Genomic DNA, 14,957 nt, shown 5'->3' on the forward strand with positions numbered 1-14,957 from the left:
ACGTAAATCAAGCCAAACTCCATGGGGTATTGCTCAAGTATAGTCTAAAGCATGACCAGCACCTGCTACTAGCCATCAAAAAGGAAACTAGGATTCCTCTACAGAACAAAAACAGCTCCTTACTGATCACACCAGGAAAGCCTTAGCACAAATATACTTGCTCTCCTCCCTACTCTACTCCACTCCCATGTTTACAAACTTTAACACAAACATCACAAAGAAACTAGAGATGGCCTATAACAAAATTACAAAATTTGCATTTAGTAACCCATCCCCTACAAAAGCCACCACTGCACAGCTCTAAAAAGCCTTAACTAGCTAGAACTTACAAACTAACTCTACTACTCCCCACATATCACAGCCCATAAACTATACACTTACCAGAAAACTGTTCCTCTCTAAAAGGAATACTACAACCTCATAACACTAACCGCGTCAGGCAGTCTAAGAACAAAGCTCTACTATCCATCACAATTTCTAATAACAAGTCTCTTACACTACTTCCAGGCTGAACCCCCCAGAACTCAGCCACATACCTCCTTCTAATTACACTCTATTAACTCTAGCTTTCGTTGTTCTAACTTTCATTCTTTTACACTAATAGAATTACAATATACTAAAACCCACAATGGGCTTCAACTATTTTCATTCTTTTATATCCTTTCAATTCCAGCATAAAACCCACTTCTTAACCCCTATAATAACTTTTTTCCAGATAACCACTGATACATCTCTTTCTTTCATACATGCTTTTACCTTCTATCTTTCCCACCCTCTACATATATAGTATCCTATTACAGTTCTTCTTTCTATAATTACATGCTCCAGTATTATCACTTCCTTGTATACTCTAAACTAAAAATCTCACTAGATAAGTTAGCTACTCTTAAAAGTCAAATTTCTCTGAAATCAACTACCTCATGTTTCAAAAACTCAAACATGTATGGACAGTATTTAATGTAACTGTATTGTCTATAGTATGTTATATTTCTATGTTATGCAATGTATTTGTTCTCAGTTGTGGAGCTTTTTACCCCCCTGGTCTCTGCTGAAAATGGGAGAAACCCCATTTGGAATTTCTGACTGAAGAAAAATAAATAAATACATAAATAAATATTCAGCAATACCCACAGCTGGTCTATGTTATTTTGGTCATAAGGATAGATTCCCTTAGTGTGGTTAGTTATGTGTTGGTCCACTTTACTGTACAAAATAAGTTTCATTTATGCATTAGTTTTGTCATTACCTCTCTTAGATACAGCTGTCATTTACCAGTAAGCATCCATGAATGACTTATAATGTGAAAATGTCATGACAGCTAGACAAACTATATTTTACTCTGGCAAGCATTCGACATTGTTTGCTTGCACATTTGATAATACAGACTTCTTTAGCTTTGCTTTATTGTAGTCATATCACCCAAAGGGAGTTGCAGATACATAACCATATAATCATCAAAAGAAGAAATACAGCTGGGGGTTTTCATATCTATAAAAATATATAGATCAGGCTGAAAGTCAAAAACGTCAACTGAAATTTAAGAGTAATTACTACTATCACATGAATAGCCCAGGGTGCAAGGAAACAAACCTGCCTAAATTCTTTTGATACAGTTTCAAGCTGGTTATCTTTTGCGAAGAGTGTACATGCCCCTGTGGGTTTTAATCGAGGCCAACAGTCTTGTCTGCCATCTGGAAGACATGCACAAGTGAAATAAGTTGTTACTCAAACTGCTCATCAGTCTGTGTGTTTCATGGTATTTAATTATTTTATCAAATTTATTTGTGTATTATTACTGCTTTCCATCCTGCTGACAGAATGGAAAGCAAACCACAAAACTGGATCATCCATGCCATATCCATTTAATTACTTTTTGCGTTAGTATTTCTACTTCCTGTGTAGACTTACTGATAGTTTTCCATAATCACCTTGCAAGTTCTTAAATAATACTTAACGTTTTATTATGTAATTATCACTAAGGTATCTTTTTCAGGGGTACCCTCAAATATTACAATCCTACTCCATTTAAATCCAAACCATATAATAACTCTTCTCTGACAGCAAGGAACTACTTACATGGTTTAATTGTAAGTCCCTGAAAACAGCGAAAGTAAAGGAGAACAGCAAATGATAAAAATTGCTCTTAACAGTCAAAGTTATTTTTTGCATACATGCACCCCCGATGGGGGGAGGGGGCTGTGGTTACCACACCCCTGCTACTTACATATGCTAACATCTACTATATTAAGAGGGAATGTCTCTGATTTGATACACATAAGTCCTCATTTTTCTACATTCAGTGTTCCTCTTTCCGGACTTGAACTTGCATGTCCCAGAATACTTCCTGTGACTGGGAAGGAAATGCGGTAATTACATTAACATAGAAAGCATACAAGGTTAATTGCCTATATTAAAACAGAAACAGTGAGTCCTTGAGTTGGAGAATCCAATAAGGCCAAAGTCCTACACAAACCTAGGGCAGTGTATGCTGAATGAGAAAGTCATCAGTGCGTGTAATACAGTCAAACAGGGATTAAGCTTAAACTAGTTTTGTGAATTCTCCTTTTCCGTGAAATGCAGTGATCTTAGAGTAAAATTGGATAAAATAGGGTTAACCACCCTAGATGTAGGTGTGGATGGCTTGCCTTTATGTAAAATATGACCCTGAACTGCATCTGAGTTATTTATTTATTTTTATTTGAAATAAAATTTGAAATCATGTCATTCAAAGCCAATCATAGAACCAACAGCTAATATAAAAGCAGATAAGATATTCTGAATGCTTAAGAGGAAATTTTAATATAGAAACATGCTGAAATCCCAAACAACTATCAGGCAAGGAAAAAAGAGTGGACACATAGTTTGAACATTCCAGAGTTTAAATTAAGGGGATCTAGGAGTTTAGCTGCACTAAAAACTCATATACCACATGCAAAACATATATTATTTCAAATGCTGTTTACATTTTAAAAATGTCTTCTGGATTGTCATTCAAAACATAATGCTAGATTTCTGAACCAATCTGCCAAATTATCCTATGCTTCAGCACATCCTGTGATACCCAAGAAGTGATAGACCGATGTTGTAGTAAATTGTCAGGTCCTTGATGCTTTATGACATTCTATACTGCACTTTATTTCCTACTCACCACTGCTCATCACCCTAAACATGTAAGGCTCCTGTTAAACTATTCAGACACCAGAAGTTCATGTTGACGTAGACCTACATAGCCAGAAGAATAAATGAACAACTCACCTACTTTTAAAGGAGGGAACACAGGAGCACTGTCTGGTGAAGTGATTAGCTCAGCATCACACAGCAGCCAAAGGTAACCATTTGAAATGGCAACCCACTAGAACAAATCCCAAAATGTGGAGACTGAATGGCCAAAAGATCGGACTTCTATATACTATGGCCATTTCTCAAAATATTCCCTTTTCTACGAAGTCTGATGATCTCAGAGCTGGTATATGAAAGTGTGTGTGTGTGTGGGGGGGGGGGGGTACCTCCTGCAAAAAGAAGTTTTAAGATGAAGAGGAACTTTCAGGATTTGCTTTTCTCCTGTGGTCCCTTTTTCAGCTTTTTGGCACCCAGCATTTTGAGTGTTGGCATGTCAATAGGGAGCCTTGGCAAATTGAGGTGAAGGAATCGGAATCTGCACCCTTGACATCAGGAAGCAGCTTGCTAACAACCCAGAGCCTTAACCTTCTGTCTTTTTTAAAGAGATATAGCTTTATTCTCTTCTCTTCTGTGTGAAGGAATCTGTTCTTCCTGAAAATGCAGTAGGTGTAAATAACTCACAGGTCAACAGACCTTGGGTTATGTTATATGGCTATTTGTTGAGGTGCCAGTTAAGCTTCTTCAGGTTTGTTGTGTTGCCAGTTTGTTTGTCTTTTCAGCTTTTCCCAGTTAGGGGTCACCACAGCGGAACTCCTGTCCGCTAATGATTGGCAGTCGATTTTTATGGTGCCGAGTTGCCAGCCCAACGCCCAACCTTCAGTGAAGGCACGCCCATTCACGCATGTCTTTTGGAGGCCACTCGACTGTGGGGAGGACATGCAGACTCCACACAGAAGGCACTCCAGCCGAGAATTGAACAGGAGAACTTCTTGCTGTGAGGCAACAACGCTACCGCTGTACCTTGTTGTGTTGCCAGTAAAGTCTCTAAAACGTATAGATCCAACTGAAAGGGCTTTGCTGCATCATACAAAAGGGTGTGTGTGTGTGTGTGTGTGTGTGTGTGTGTGTGTGTGTGTGTGTGTGTGTGTGTGTGTGTGTGTGTGTGTGTGCGTGTGTGTGTGTGCGCGTGTGTGCGTGTGTGCGTGTGTGCGTGTGTGCGTGTGTGCGTGTGTGCGTCTGTGTGTGTGTGTGTGTGTGTGCGTGTGTGCGTGCGTGTGTGCGTGCATGTGTGTGTGTGTGTGTGTGTGTGTGTGTGTGTGTGTGTGTGTGTGTGTGTGTGTGTGTGTGTGTGTGTGGGTCACTCACATATGTATAAAACCACAATATGTTCCAGAATTTATTTAAACAGTTTGCATGCCAGGACAACACAAGTAAGCAATCAGGTTTTGCATGCCAGATGAAGCAAGTGCTTCTTGTTAGAACTCTGGAAGGCTTTAACAATCCTTTATATGATGCAATATTGAATTAATATCACATTAACACGTCGTGGTCTACTGCAGTACCTGCAGCCTCAGTTATCAAACAATATCCTGCAAACTGTAGTATCCAAAGGCAGAAAGGCACAGCAGGGTCTAAATCTGGACTGCAATGTATCCTCATCCAGTATACCAAAGCTATGACTTCCTAAGCCTTCAGAAGGGACAGGATCAAATCCACCTCTGTCCACACAGATGACTTCTAAGCAGGAATCTCAGAGGACTTCATCCTATGTATGGTCAGCATCAGTGACTTCATCAAATAAAGTGCTCATAAAAAGGGTGCATTAAATAAGTCTTTGAAGAAGCTACAAGAATTTGATCACACAACTACAAGAACATGAAGAGATTTTTGTACTACAAGACATTAGCAATCATGTGAAAACTGTAGTGAAACAAACCTCATAAGTACTAAATAAAGCACACATGTCAATCCTGCATTGGAAGTGATACATACGCACAGCAGGCCACAGGATGTGCATGCATGAACTTCACATGTTGATGTGCCAAAGGGTATATTCATCGTGTTCAACAACACTATGTGGGAATGTGAAGGAACAAGGGTATTATTCTTTGTATGGTAACTATTTGAAACTGTTTTTAAGAGAATTGTTTGCTCACATTACTAAGATCTAGTAAGGGATAGAAATTATACATCCCTTTTGATACCTGCACAAAATGGTCCTAGAACCCATGACCCCTTTACAAAACAAGAACAGTTTGTATAACCACTATGTGCAACAGAGTCTGGATTTGTCCCAAGAGATCAGTTGACATATATCAATGGGCAAGAAGGCATCTTTCTGGGGGAAGGCTAAGGCTGCCGAATATGGCTTAAGAGGATCAAATCTAGAATCAAAGAGTCACTCCAGCTTGGGTGAACTCAAAGAACTGCCCTCTATGTGCAATTAAAGACCACAGTAAAGCCTGCAGCACAGTAGCCAATGGAATCACTGTCTTAGGCAAAGCTCTAAGACAGTATGATACTTGATAGACCTCCTTGTTCAGCAGAAAGACTTCATCCGTTGGTGTTTGCAAAGCCTAGAAGAGAAACAACTGAATGCAGGGTAACCGTTTGAGTTGACCTGCTAGAGTGAGTCCCAGAAAGCAGTCTGAAAGGTTGAAAAATTGACTTACATATATTAAGTCCAAGATGCCATTTCTTGGAATATTCTCTTTTGTCTAAGGTATGGTGATCTCGGAGTTGGTATATATAAGTTTGGGGGTGGGGTCTTTACCCCCCACAAGGAGAAGGTGCAGGGGCTTGCCCCCCTGCAAAAAAAAGTTGCATTTGTTTTACAAGATATACCCATCCAAGTTCTTCCAATGAAATGAGGAGCATCCATTATGTTACAGCTCTAAAATCTGTGTAAATTGACAAAACATGTTAATATTCGTTTACTGTGATATTTTACAAGAGGTCAGTTTTTGATAAAACATTTTTCCAGCAGTTTTTCTTATGCCCATTTGTAGGTTTTCTGTTTAGAGAATTATGTTTCAGATAATATACCTATCTCTTGCATTTCAGAAATGGACTAGCCTATGCACAAAACTTTAGCATACAGTTTGAAAAAAGATAACATAATCCCATGATCTGAAGGTAAAATAGTGTGAATTGGAGCTGATGACTAAATGCTAAACTTGTAGCACTAGAAAATGCAAGAAAAAGGATACCCACTTTTTTATGTGACAGCATTTTGAAAGGGAACACTCCAAAGAGGTGAAATGGTAAAAATAAAATGACAAAATGCACTCAAAGCATACAGCAGAGATAATTGCATATAGTTCAGGTTGCCTTCCATATATATTTCCTTTGTATTACTTTTTCTAATATTTAATATTGTAATTGTATCTATATCTGCCTCTAGCTACATATGTAGGTTACTCCTTATCTGAAGTCTGATTTTTTTCTTGTTTCATATAGTACAAGTTCACCTTATATACTCAGGAAGCAATAAAGAAATACAAACCTTTCAGGAAAAGATACACTGTTCCATTGCATAATGACTCTTTTAATAAATAACAATGAAGGGCATTGCATTTTCAAAACTGCCACACTGAACTCTGCTGAAATATGATTTCCTATTAAAGTTGTCCAGAGAAATCAAGGATGCTTCAAGGGATGATAAGCTCGGACTCTGTATGATTAAACTAGAAATGGACTTCTTTCATCAAATACAGCTGTATTTGATTAAGTGAGACAGAGAGACAAACGAACCTGGGTCATCATTGTTTAACCTACGACTGCAAAAATCAGTTTTACTGTGTCAGTTCTTTTGAAGAACCTCATTTCGTAATATATTAATAATATATTAATAACAACTTATAATGGCATTGGGACTATGATGGTGATGGCTGTTAATTGATATAGCTTGCTTAAGAATGGTGGCATCTGATTATTACTTCTTGACACTGCTGGGGCTTTGCCATTTTAATGTGTCTTATAGCAATTGTGAGACATATACTTAAGCTCTTGTGAGCCTTGATAATTGACAGCATGCCTTGCTGAGTTTAACATAAGTTGCAGAGACTGTCATTTTGAATTTATAGCCTTTACATAATGCTGTGATAATGTGACTCTCTCAGGAAAAAATAATTATGTCTTAGCAGAAGGAAATGGTCATAAACCTTGCTGAACTGCAAGCTAGACAATTTTTTATCCACCCTGGTCTGCCAGCTGTGCCCTCATATTTAGATCTCTTTCTGTTATCCAGACAATTGAAAGGATGAACGGTAGTCCACTAAATCCAGCTCAGCTTTTCAAAAGCTGCATTTTCAGTGAAAATCTCTGCTAGGCGAAAACCATGACTGCTACAATAGTAAAAGTTTAATGTTTATCAAATGATGTAGAAGGATGCATAAAACAATTTCAATAACCCCTCGTGCAAAGTTCATTGTGATACATATATGCATTCTAAAGAATGTCACAAAATGTCTGAACACATAAATCATGGTTCACAAAGCAGGGATTAGATGGGAATTGACTGTCTTTCTATTTCTACAGATTTTTTTGCCTTGTTTGTCCCTCACAGTCAACCCTGGGAATTCAATTGCCATACTACAAGGTGTAATATTACGGTCAGTTGCGTTCTTAAAAAATTTCCATTTTTCTGCGTTGTGCTACCTCAAAATGATCTTTTGTTTCACCTTATTTCAGTTTTAAGAACAGCAATCAGCACCGTGTCTACATTTTCTTTTCTTATAAAACTCAGAGCTAAAATAAGTTAGCCTTTACCTTGTCAGTTGTTTACCATATTTGACCTATGCACATGTCACAGCATGCCTAATAAAAATATTTTTAAAACAAGATATTAACATTTCCTGCTAGGAGCTTGACTTCTTCTTTTTAAAACCCATTAAGCCATAAGATGAATAAAAAAGAAGAATATGTAACTGTAGATAAGAACCAAAATACAAGGTAATAAGTGTTTGACATTAGTTCTGAAACATTTTGACTTATTCACTTTTCCTCTCTCACGAGTTGCACTACATTTTCAATTGATGTAAACTAGTGTTGTTCATTACCTGTTTTACAAACTGGGCATAACTTATAGTCACACTTATAAACTATGGACTGCTCACCCACATCTCCACCATAGCTGCTTTCTGTTCTATTCTATATAAAAAACACAAGACTGTTTCATGCTACATTTTTTCAATTGGTGTATGACATTAGCATAGCCAGTCTACTGAATATGCTGAGCTCTCAAAAACATAACATATTGTTGTTTAAGGAGACATAAATACTGTTCAACTGATTTTTATTGACAGTTAGGAACAATGTGTGTTGGAGAAGTTGTTTTTTCTTTCCATTTTTATGACGTTAGATTTGGTTGTTGTTGTGTCTTTCGGCTTTTCCCGGTTAGGGGTCGCCACAGCGGAACTCCGGTCTGCTAATGATTGGCAGTAGATTTTTACGTGCCGAGGTGACGGCCCTGATGCATAACCTTCAACGAAGGTACGCCCATTCACACATCTCCACACAGAAGACAATCTAGCTGAGAATCGAACAGGCCAACGTCTTACTGTGAGGCGACAACGCTACCGCATCAGTTAGAATAGATTTGGTAAACTACATTAAATAGTTAATATGAATGCTAAAATGTTAAAGTGAAATATTCATGTAATTTCTCGTATGTATAGTGCCTTGGAAGGAGTAGACATTTTGCTAAGCACAGTCAAGGAATATTTTATTTTTTGAACAATGTATTTCAGAAAGCATGTAAAATACATTATAAATTACAAAATATACTGTTTGATTTCTGAAGGCCCAGATATTTCATTGTTCCCTTTTATGCTTTGACCTCAAAGAGTATTGTCTCTTTTGAGTTGATTATAACATTTAGCAGGGAGTGTAAGTCATGCAACTCCCCCAACATGGAGATATATAGGGTTTTCCACTGGTCTAAAACCTTTTGTAACTGTTTGCCATTTCCCAATCTAGTGAACATATTGCACTAAATGTGCATTTAGAAAGAAATCACAATATGTTTTTCCTAGACCTGTTTCTGAATGGATTTTGCCAGAAAAAATATTACCACTCTTAACTAGTACATACTGTTGAGAAACTAATTTGATACTAAAACAGGTTCCTAAACTCCAAAATAGAATAATATCAAAATCCAGATAGAAGTGTTAAAATATACAATATACTATACATAAACCTGGACAAAGTGTCTGGACAAAGTATCTATAACAAACATTAAGAGCATAAGCATTAACATAATCCATTTATTGAGTCCATATTTATTACTGTAACAGCTCATGATGTTTTCAATAAATATTTTGCATTGTCTTGTGTTCTAGCTTGTTTGACATAGATTATCCAAGAAATTAAAAAATAAATAAAAATGTGTTTGCTTTTATATTACTTAATTAGCAAATTATTGCAATTTTGGTGCAAAGTATGCTGCTTTTATACATGAATATTTAGCTTAACATGGCCATTCAGCATAGTTAAACATACCTCACTTTAGAGAAACATTAGGTAAACTGTCCAAACACTAGTGACTGTGGTGTAGTTTTACAGGGCATAAATCAGAAGCTAGCATGTAAAGGAATAGTTCCATGGACAATACTCATAAAGCTGCTGTGATGATATGAAGTATTGCCAGCTATGCTAGGAGAAGTAAGGCTGTGGAAGTGTAATGTATGCCAGCATAGCTAGCTGGAGTTTTGTAAAGAATTACATGTCATTTGTATATCAAGCTGATGTGTACAAATGCTTGTATTGAAAAATGTATTTGTAAAGCTGCTTGTGTTAAAATGAAGCAGTAGTGGGTCCTGCTGGACAAAAAAGAAATACACCTGTATGTCAGACTGTACTATAACTGTTAAAATTAATATATTGTAACAAAGGTACTGGAAGAGAAGAGATTAAACTTAGTGCATCTAACTTTGAAAAATAGTCTAAAATTAAATTACCTGGTTTAGGCAATAATGATTGTATCTTACAGTTCTGATTGCAGCCAGAGACAAAATGTCTGTGAAAACCAGGATTAGGAATCATACTGTATTGTCCTTAGGGGTGAACTAATTGCTACCATGAAAGGGTGAACATTTTTGAAATGTTTTTATAGCTTCTAGATGCTATAACACATCTTAGCAAAGCTCTGTGTGTGTATGACACATATGAGCTAGATTCTGGTTTAGTTTATAGTAAAGTGGGAATCAAAGTCAGATGACCAAATATGATGTCTTTCTATAGCCAGCACTGAAATGATATTTAGATATTAGTGAGAGATGTCACTTAGCTCTCAGCAGTCTGTATTTGAAGCCTAAGAAAGAAGGCTCACTCACCCACTTCATCTTGCCTTGTTTTAGTAAGTAACTAGGGAATATTAATTCTTTAGATCAATCAGGAAAAATCTAGTGAGATTAGTTAAATACTGTTTTCTATATCTGTGTGAATCTATCCATCTGTGTTATTTTTAATATTTCTTGTAATTGAAACTCAGGTGTTCATTGTAAGTAGATATTTAGTATTTTCATGTTGCTTTATTATTGATTATTAAATATATTTAATATTTTCATTGTGGCTAGTATTTTAGAGAATATTTTATTTTTTGAGAGTACTTATATTTATTTGGTGACACTGTGGCCACTCCTGAAAGCCTTGCTGCATTCATCAGACACTACTATTTGTATTAATATTAATTTTACTGAGTATAATTTGGTGCCCTTGTTAAGAGCCTTAGAGTAGCTGGCTTTGGAGTGTTCTGGTAGCAATATCTACCTTATAGTTGGGGCAGAGGGGACATAGCTGGTAAATCTGTGTCAGCCTTTCCCAGGTGTGTGTGTGTGTGTGTGTGTGTGTGTGTGTGTGTGTGTGTGTGTGTGTGTGTGTGTGTGTGTGTGTGTGTGTGTGAAAATCATATCTCAAACAGTGTGTGTCAGCTACTTGGAGCAGAGGCACAGAGCACTGGTTTCACAGAGAGGGTGATGGAGGAATTGGCTTGGTAGATTCTACTGAGGACTCAACTATATAGCTGTGTCACTGGGGAGTCTTATTTGGAGCCTGGAGTGAGAGAGAGGGAAACCCAGCACCAGGAATGAGAGTGCTCTCTGTGTGCTCTTAAGGGAAACTGTGCTTGGTGCAGAGTGCTGCATCTGAAATTACTGTGTCTATCCCTTTTCGTTCCTAGTGATCATCCCTTACCCATTTCCATGCTGAGGATCGAGACTCCTTGATCACTGGTCCAGATCAGGGACATCACAGCTCTTTCAAGAGGAAATTCATAATTGGTAACCACAAAAGAGAGAGAGATTTTCTTTACTAAGTACAGACTTGCTTGTTTTCCCCTAGCAAAACTACAAGCTGTGTATCAAGAAGCCTGGACCTATAACTTTTCAGAAAAAGGTCTTACATTCATTAGAGAGTAGCCTGTGAAATGCATATGACTAAGGCCTTTTACTTTAATATTTTGTCAATACAATACATACTTAGTACATTTTATGTTACAACTTGTGCCATGAGTTGGCTACCATACTATATTGCCTAAATTTGCATGGATAATCTATGTTTATTTTCCCGTTTTATTATAATAAGCATGCATACCTACAGATAACAGAATTAATGTTAGAAAGAGTCCATAGGTTCAGAGGTAAATACCAGGCTAAGTACCCTTGTGGGCTATGTTAAGGCTAGCCAATTTACTTTGGTAAGAATCAAACCCTATATCTCTTGCAACTGAGATAATCGCTTTAACTACTATGCCAACCCTTGGCTGGTGCATGGAGTGGCCTATCACCACGTGGAATCAAATATTTGTTTTTCTTTTATGAAACTATGACAAATAAATGCAGTCTTTATAAGCCAGTATAAAACCAATAACAAACCCCAAATAAAGTGCAGACAACATTTATTTATTGACATTTGATTACCATGAAAGTCCAACTGGGTAGAAGTCCATTTTCAGCGAAGGCCCAGGGAGAAAAGCTCCAAATTATTACAAAACATTTAAGAATAATAATTTTACAATCTTCAAAAATAAAACAAAATCATCTGCAGTTTAAATAATTATAACAAATTAGACATAATATAAAAACATTGCTTAAGACTCGATACAAGGTATATGACAATCATTTAATATTCAGAGAAATTTTAGACACTTTGTAGGGAAATTAAAGGTAAGTTAGCCTAATACAAATAGGAATTGCAATATGAAGTGAAAGAGAAATAGGCTTATGGTATCTTTAGAGAGACAGTCAGGGAAGATAATTAGATAGCAGTAAGGAAGTAAGTGAAGAAGGTAGAGTAAGGAAATATAAGGAATGAAAAGGTACTTGTTCATATTTAGGGATACAGTTTATCATGGTTCTGAGTAAGAGTAAAGTCAGATTTTAACTTGGAAGTCTTTCAAAGTGGTTTTGAAAGATGGGAGGGAGGGTATAGACCTGATGTGTGATATGAAACAGTGAACATGTCCTAAAGTGAATTAAGCTTACTATACAGTAGCTCTGTTTTTTATTTCTGTCAGAGAATATGCATAGTGATTTTGAGAATTTTAAACAATAATCTGTATCATTGTTAAATCTGGCCTCTGAATAAACAGAATTAAAAAAAACTGAAAACTACATCTTATTTATAAAGCATTTGCATATTATTTATATAGCATTTACTTATGTTTGTTGTGCAAGTTAGCCACAGTGAATAGAACCTCATTAATGGTGGATGCACTAAAAGAAGGCTCCAAAGAGTAAATTATTTGATCTGGAGATGTAGAGGGATAAAGTCCTGACTGTAGCCCTGGTGGTCAGAGTTAGTCTCAGCTCAGGTCATTGATTGCATAGGGTGGATGGGCACATCCTCATATGGCCACATCTCTGTGAACACATTTCCCTGGTGGAGACCATAGAAACAACTGGACAGAGCCCCCTATTGGTGGATGATGCAGTCCTGCTGCTGATCATAGATTCATTGGAGGTTACTAGGCCAGTGGCCTTTGCAAGCCTATTCATGTTAATGCCAATATCCTCATTTGTTCTTTTTGGGCCATTCGTGGAACAAATTTATGAACAGAGTGAGTCTGTGGTCTACACCAGCTACCCCTGTTCATGAAAGACATGGGTGCCACCCCAGGCGTAAATTTGTGGTCTCCCATCCAATTATCTATGTTGTGTTTGAATATGATCAGTGAGGAGCTCTGTTTTATGTGAATAGGAAGTCTATTGCAGAGAAGCGGCAGTCCCTGAGAGGCATATCTGTCTCTCCAGCATGTTCTGTTAATGTCACAAGCTAGGTTGAAATCTCTAGATTGAGTGACGTTAATGCTATTTGACTTGCAGATGTGCAGCATTTCCATTAGGGCAGGGTTAAAGATTGCCCTATAGGCCAGGCACAAGTCACCTCTCAGTAGCGTATAAGATACAGAGTAAAGTGACAGGGCTTTCAGCCTGTCTACATAGGTCATGGCTTGGAGTTTCTTTATTTTCTTAGTGAAAAACCTCTAAGGTCTCTCCAGCTGCTGCAGGTGTCTGTTGAGGTACACGTACCAACTTGCAGGGCTGAGGGTTAGAGCAGTGCTGATAGCCACACCATATCCTACCCATGGGCTTTAACTGGGCAAGCCCAAGTTAGGTAGATCAAAAAGAAAAAAAATTAAAACATCTTAATGGTTGTATACATGATGGCCTCTTTTGGTCATTCCTTGCCCCCTTAATGGGGGCACCGGTGGACAGACTGGCTGAGAGGAGGCTGATGCTCAAAAAGCAACAGGGGGAAGAGAAGTAAAAAAACGTTAAAAGAATGAATATACAATCAAATTAGGGCTATCTGATGAATTCACTTATACAAACTGTACAAACTGTAAGTATATATGGTTTATAAGTTCAGGTTATTCTTGTTTCATGCTATTAAGCCATTAAAGATCTCTTGCCTATTGAAAAACTGAGAAGGGTAGTTGTAATCCTTGGAACACTGTACTAGGGAATGTATACTAAGTATGAAATTGTGACATCCTGAAATATTTTCAATTTCTCCAAGGTACAAAACTCTCAGAGATGGTATAAATATATATATATATATATATATATATATATATATATATATATATATATATATATATATTCATGGAACCACTACTAAATCCCTAAAACCCAAACTACCGACGCCCAATATCCCGAGACCAAATACCCGAAACACTAAAATACTGAAACATCAAAACCGCGAAATTCAAACTACCGAAAACTAAACTCAACATACACCACACACATACACATAAACATACCATCCCCCAGAACACAAACAAACAAACCTGAACTACAGACAAGCAAGGGGGCAAGTGCCCCTGCACCCCCCATGCGGGGGCTGTGCCCCCACACACCCACTACTTAAATATTCTAACTCCAAGGTCGCACTACAAACACAAACTCATGAAACACTATCACACACCTACATTCCCCTCGCACACACACATCACAGTCACAACGCACACTTACACACTAAACCCTAACCAACACATTTAAACATAGATACTTACCTGACCTTCCACCATACCGCAACACCAGAAGTGCAAATGTGAAACTCCCAATGATCGGGATTTTGAAATTTGCGCTTCTGGTCTTTCGGTAATTAGGGGTTTCGACTATATAGTCTCGAAAGTTTGAAATTCGGTATTTCAAACTTTCAAGATTATGTAGTGATATACATATATATAAGTAACAATCCTTGGAAGAGTGAATTACAGAAGATATATATATATATATATATATATATATATATATATATATATATGAAACTGTGACATCCTAAAATATTCACTCAGTCCAAACTCCTCACAGGTATGGCAAGTGCCAAGGCCC

Source organism: Protopterus annectens, chromosome 7.part0 (assembly GCF_019279795.1).
Source record: "Protopterus annectens isolate FY-2018-M chromosome 7.part0, PAN1.0, whole genome shotgun sequence".
Classification (NCBI taxonomy): domain Eukaryota; kingdom Metazoa; phylum Chordata; order Ceratodontiformes; family Protopteridae; genus Protopterus; species Protopterus annectens.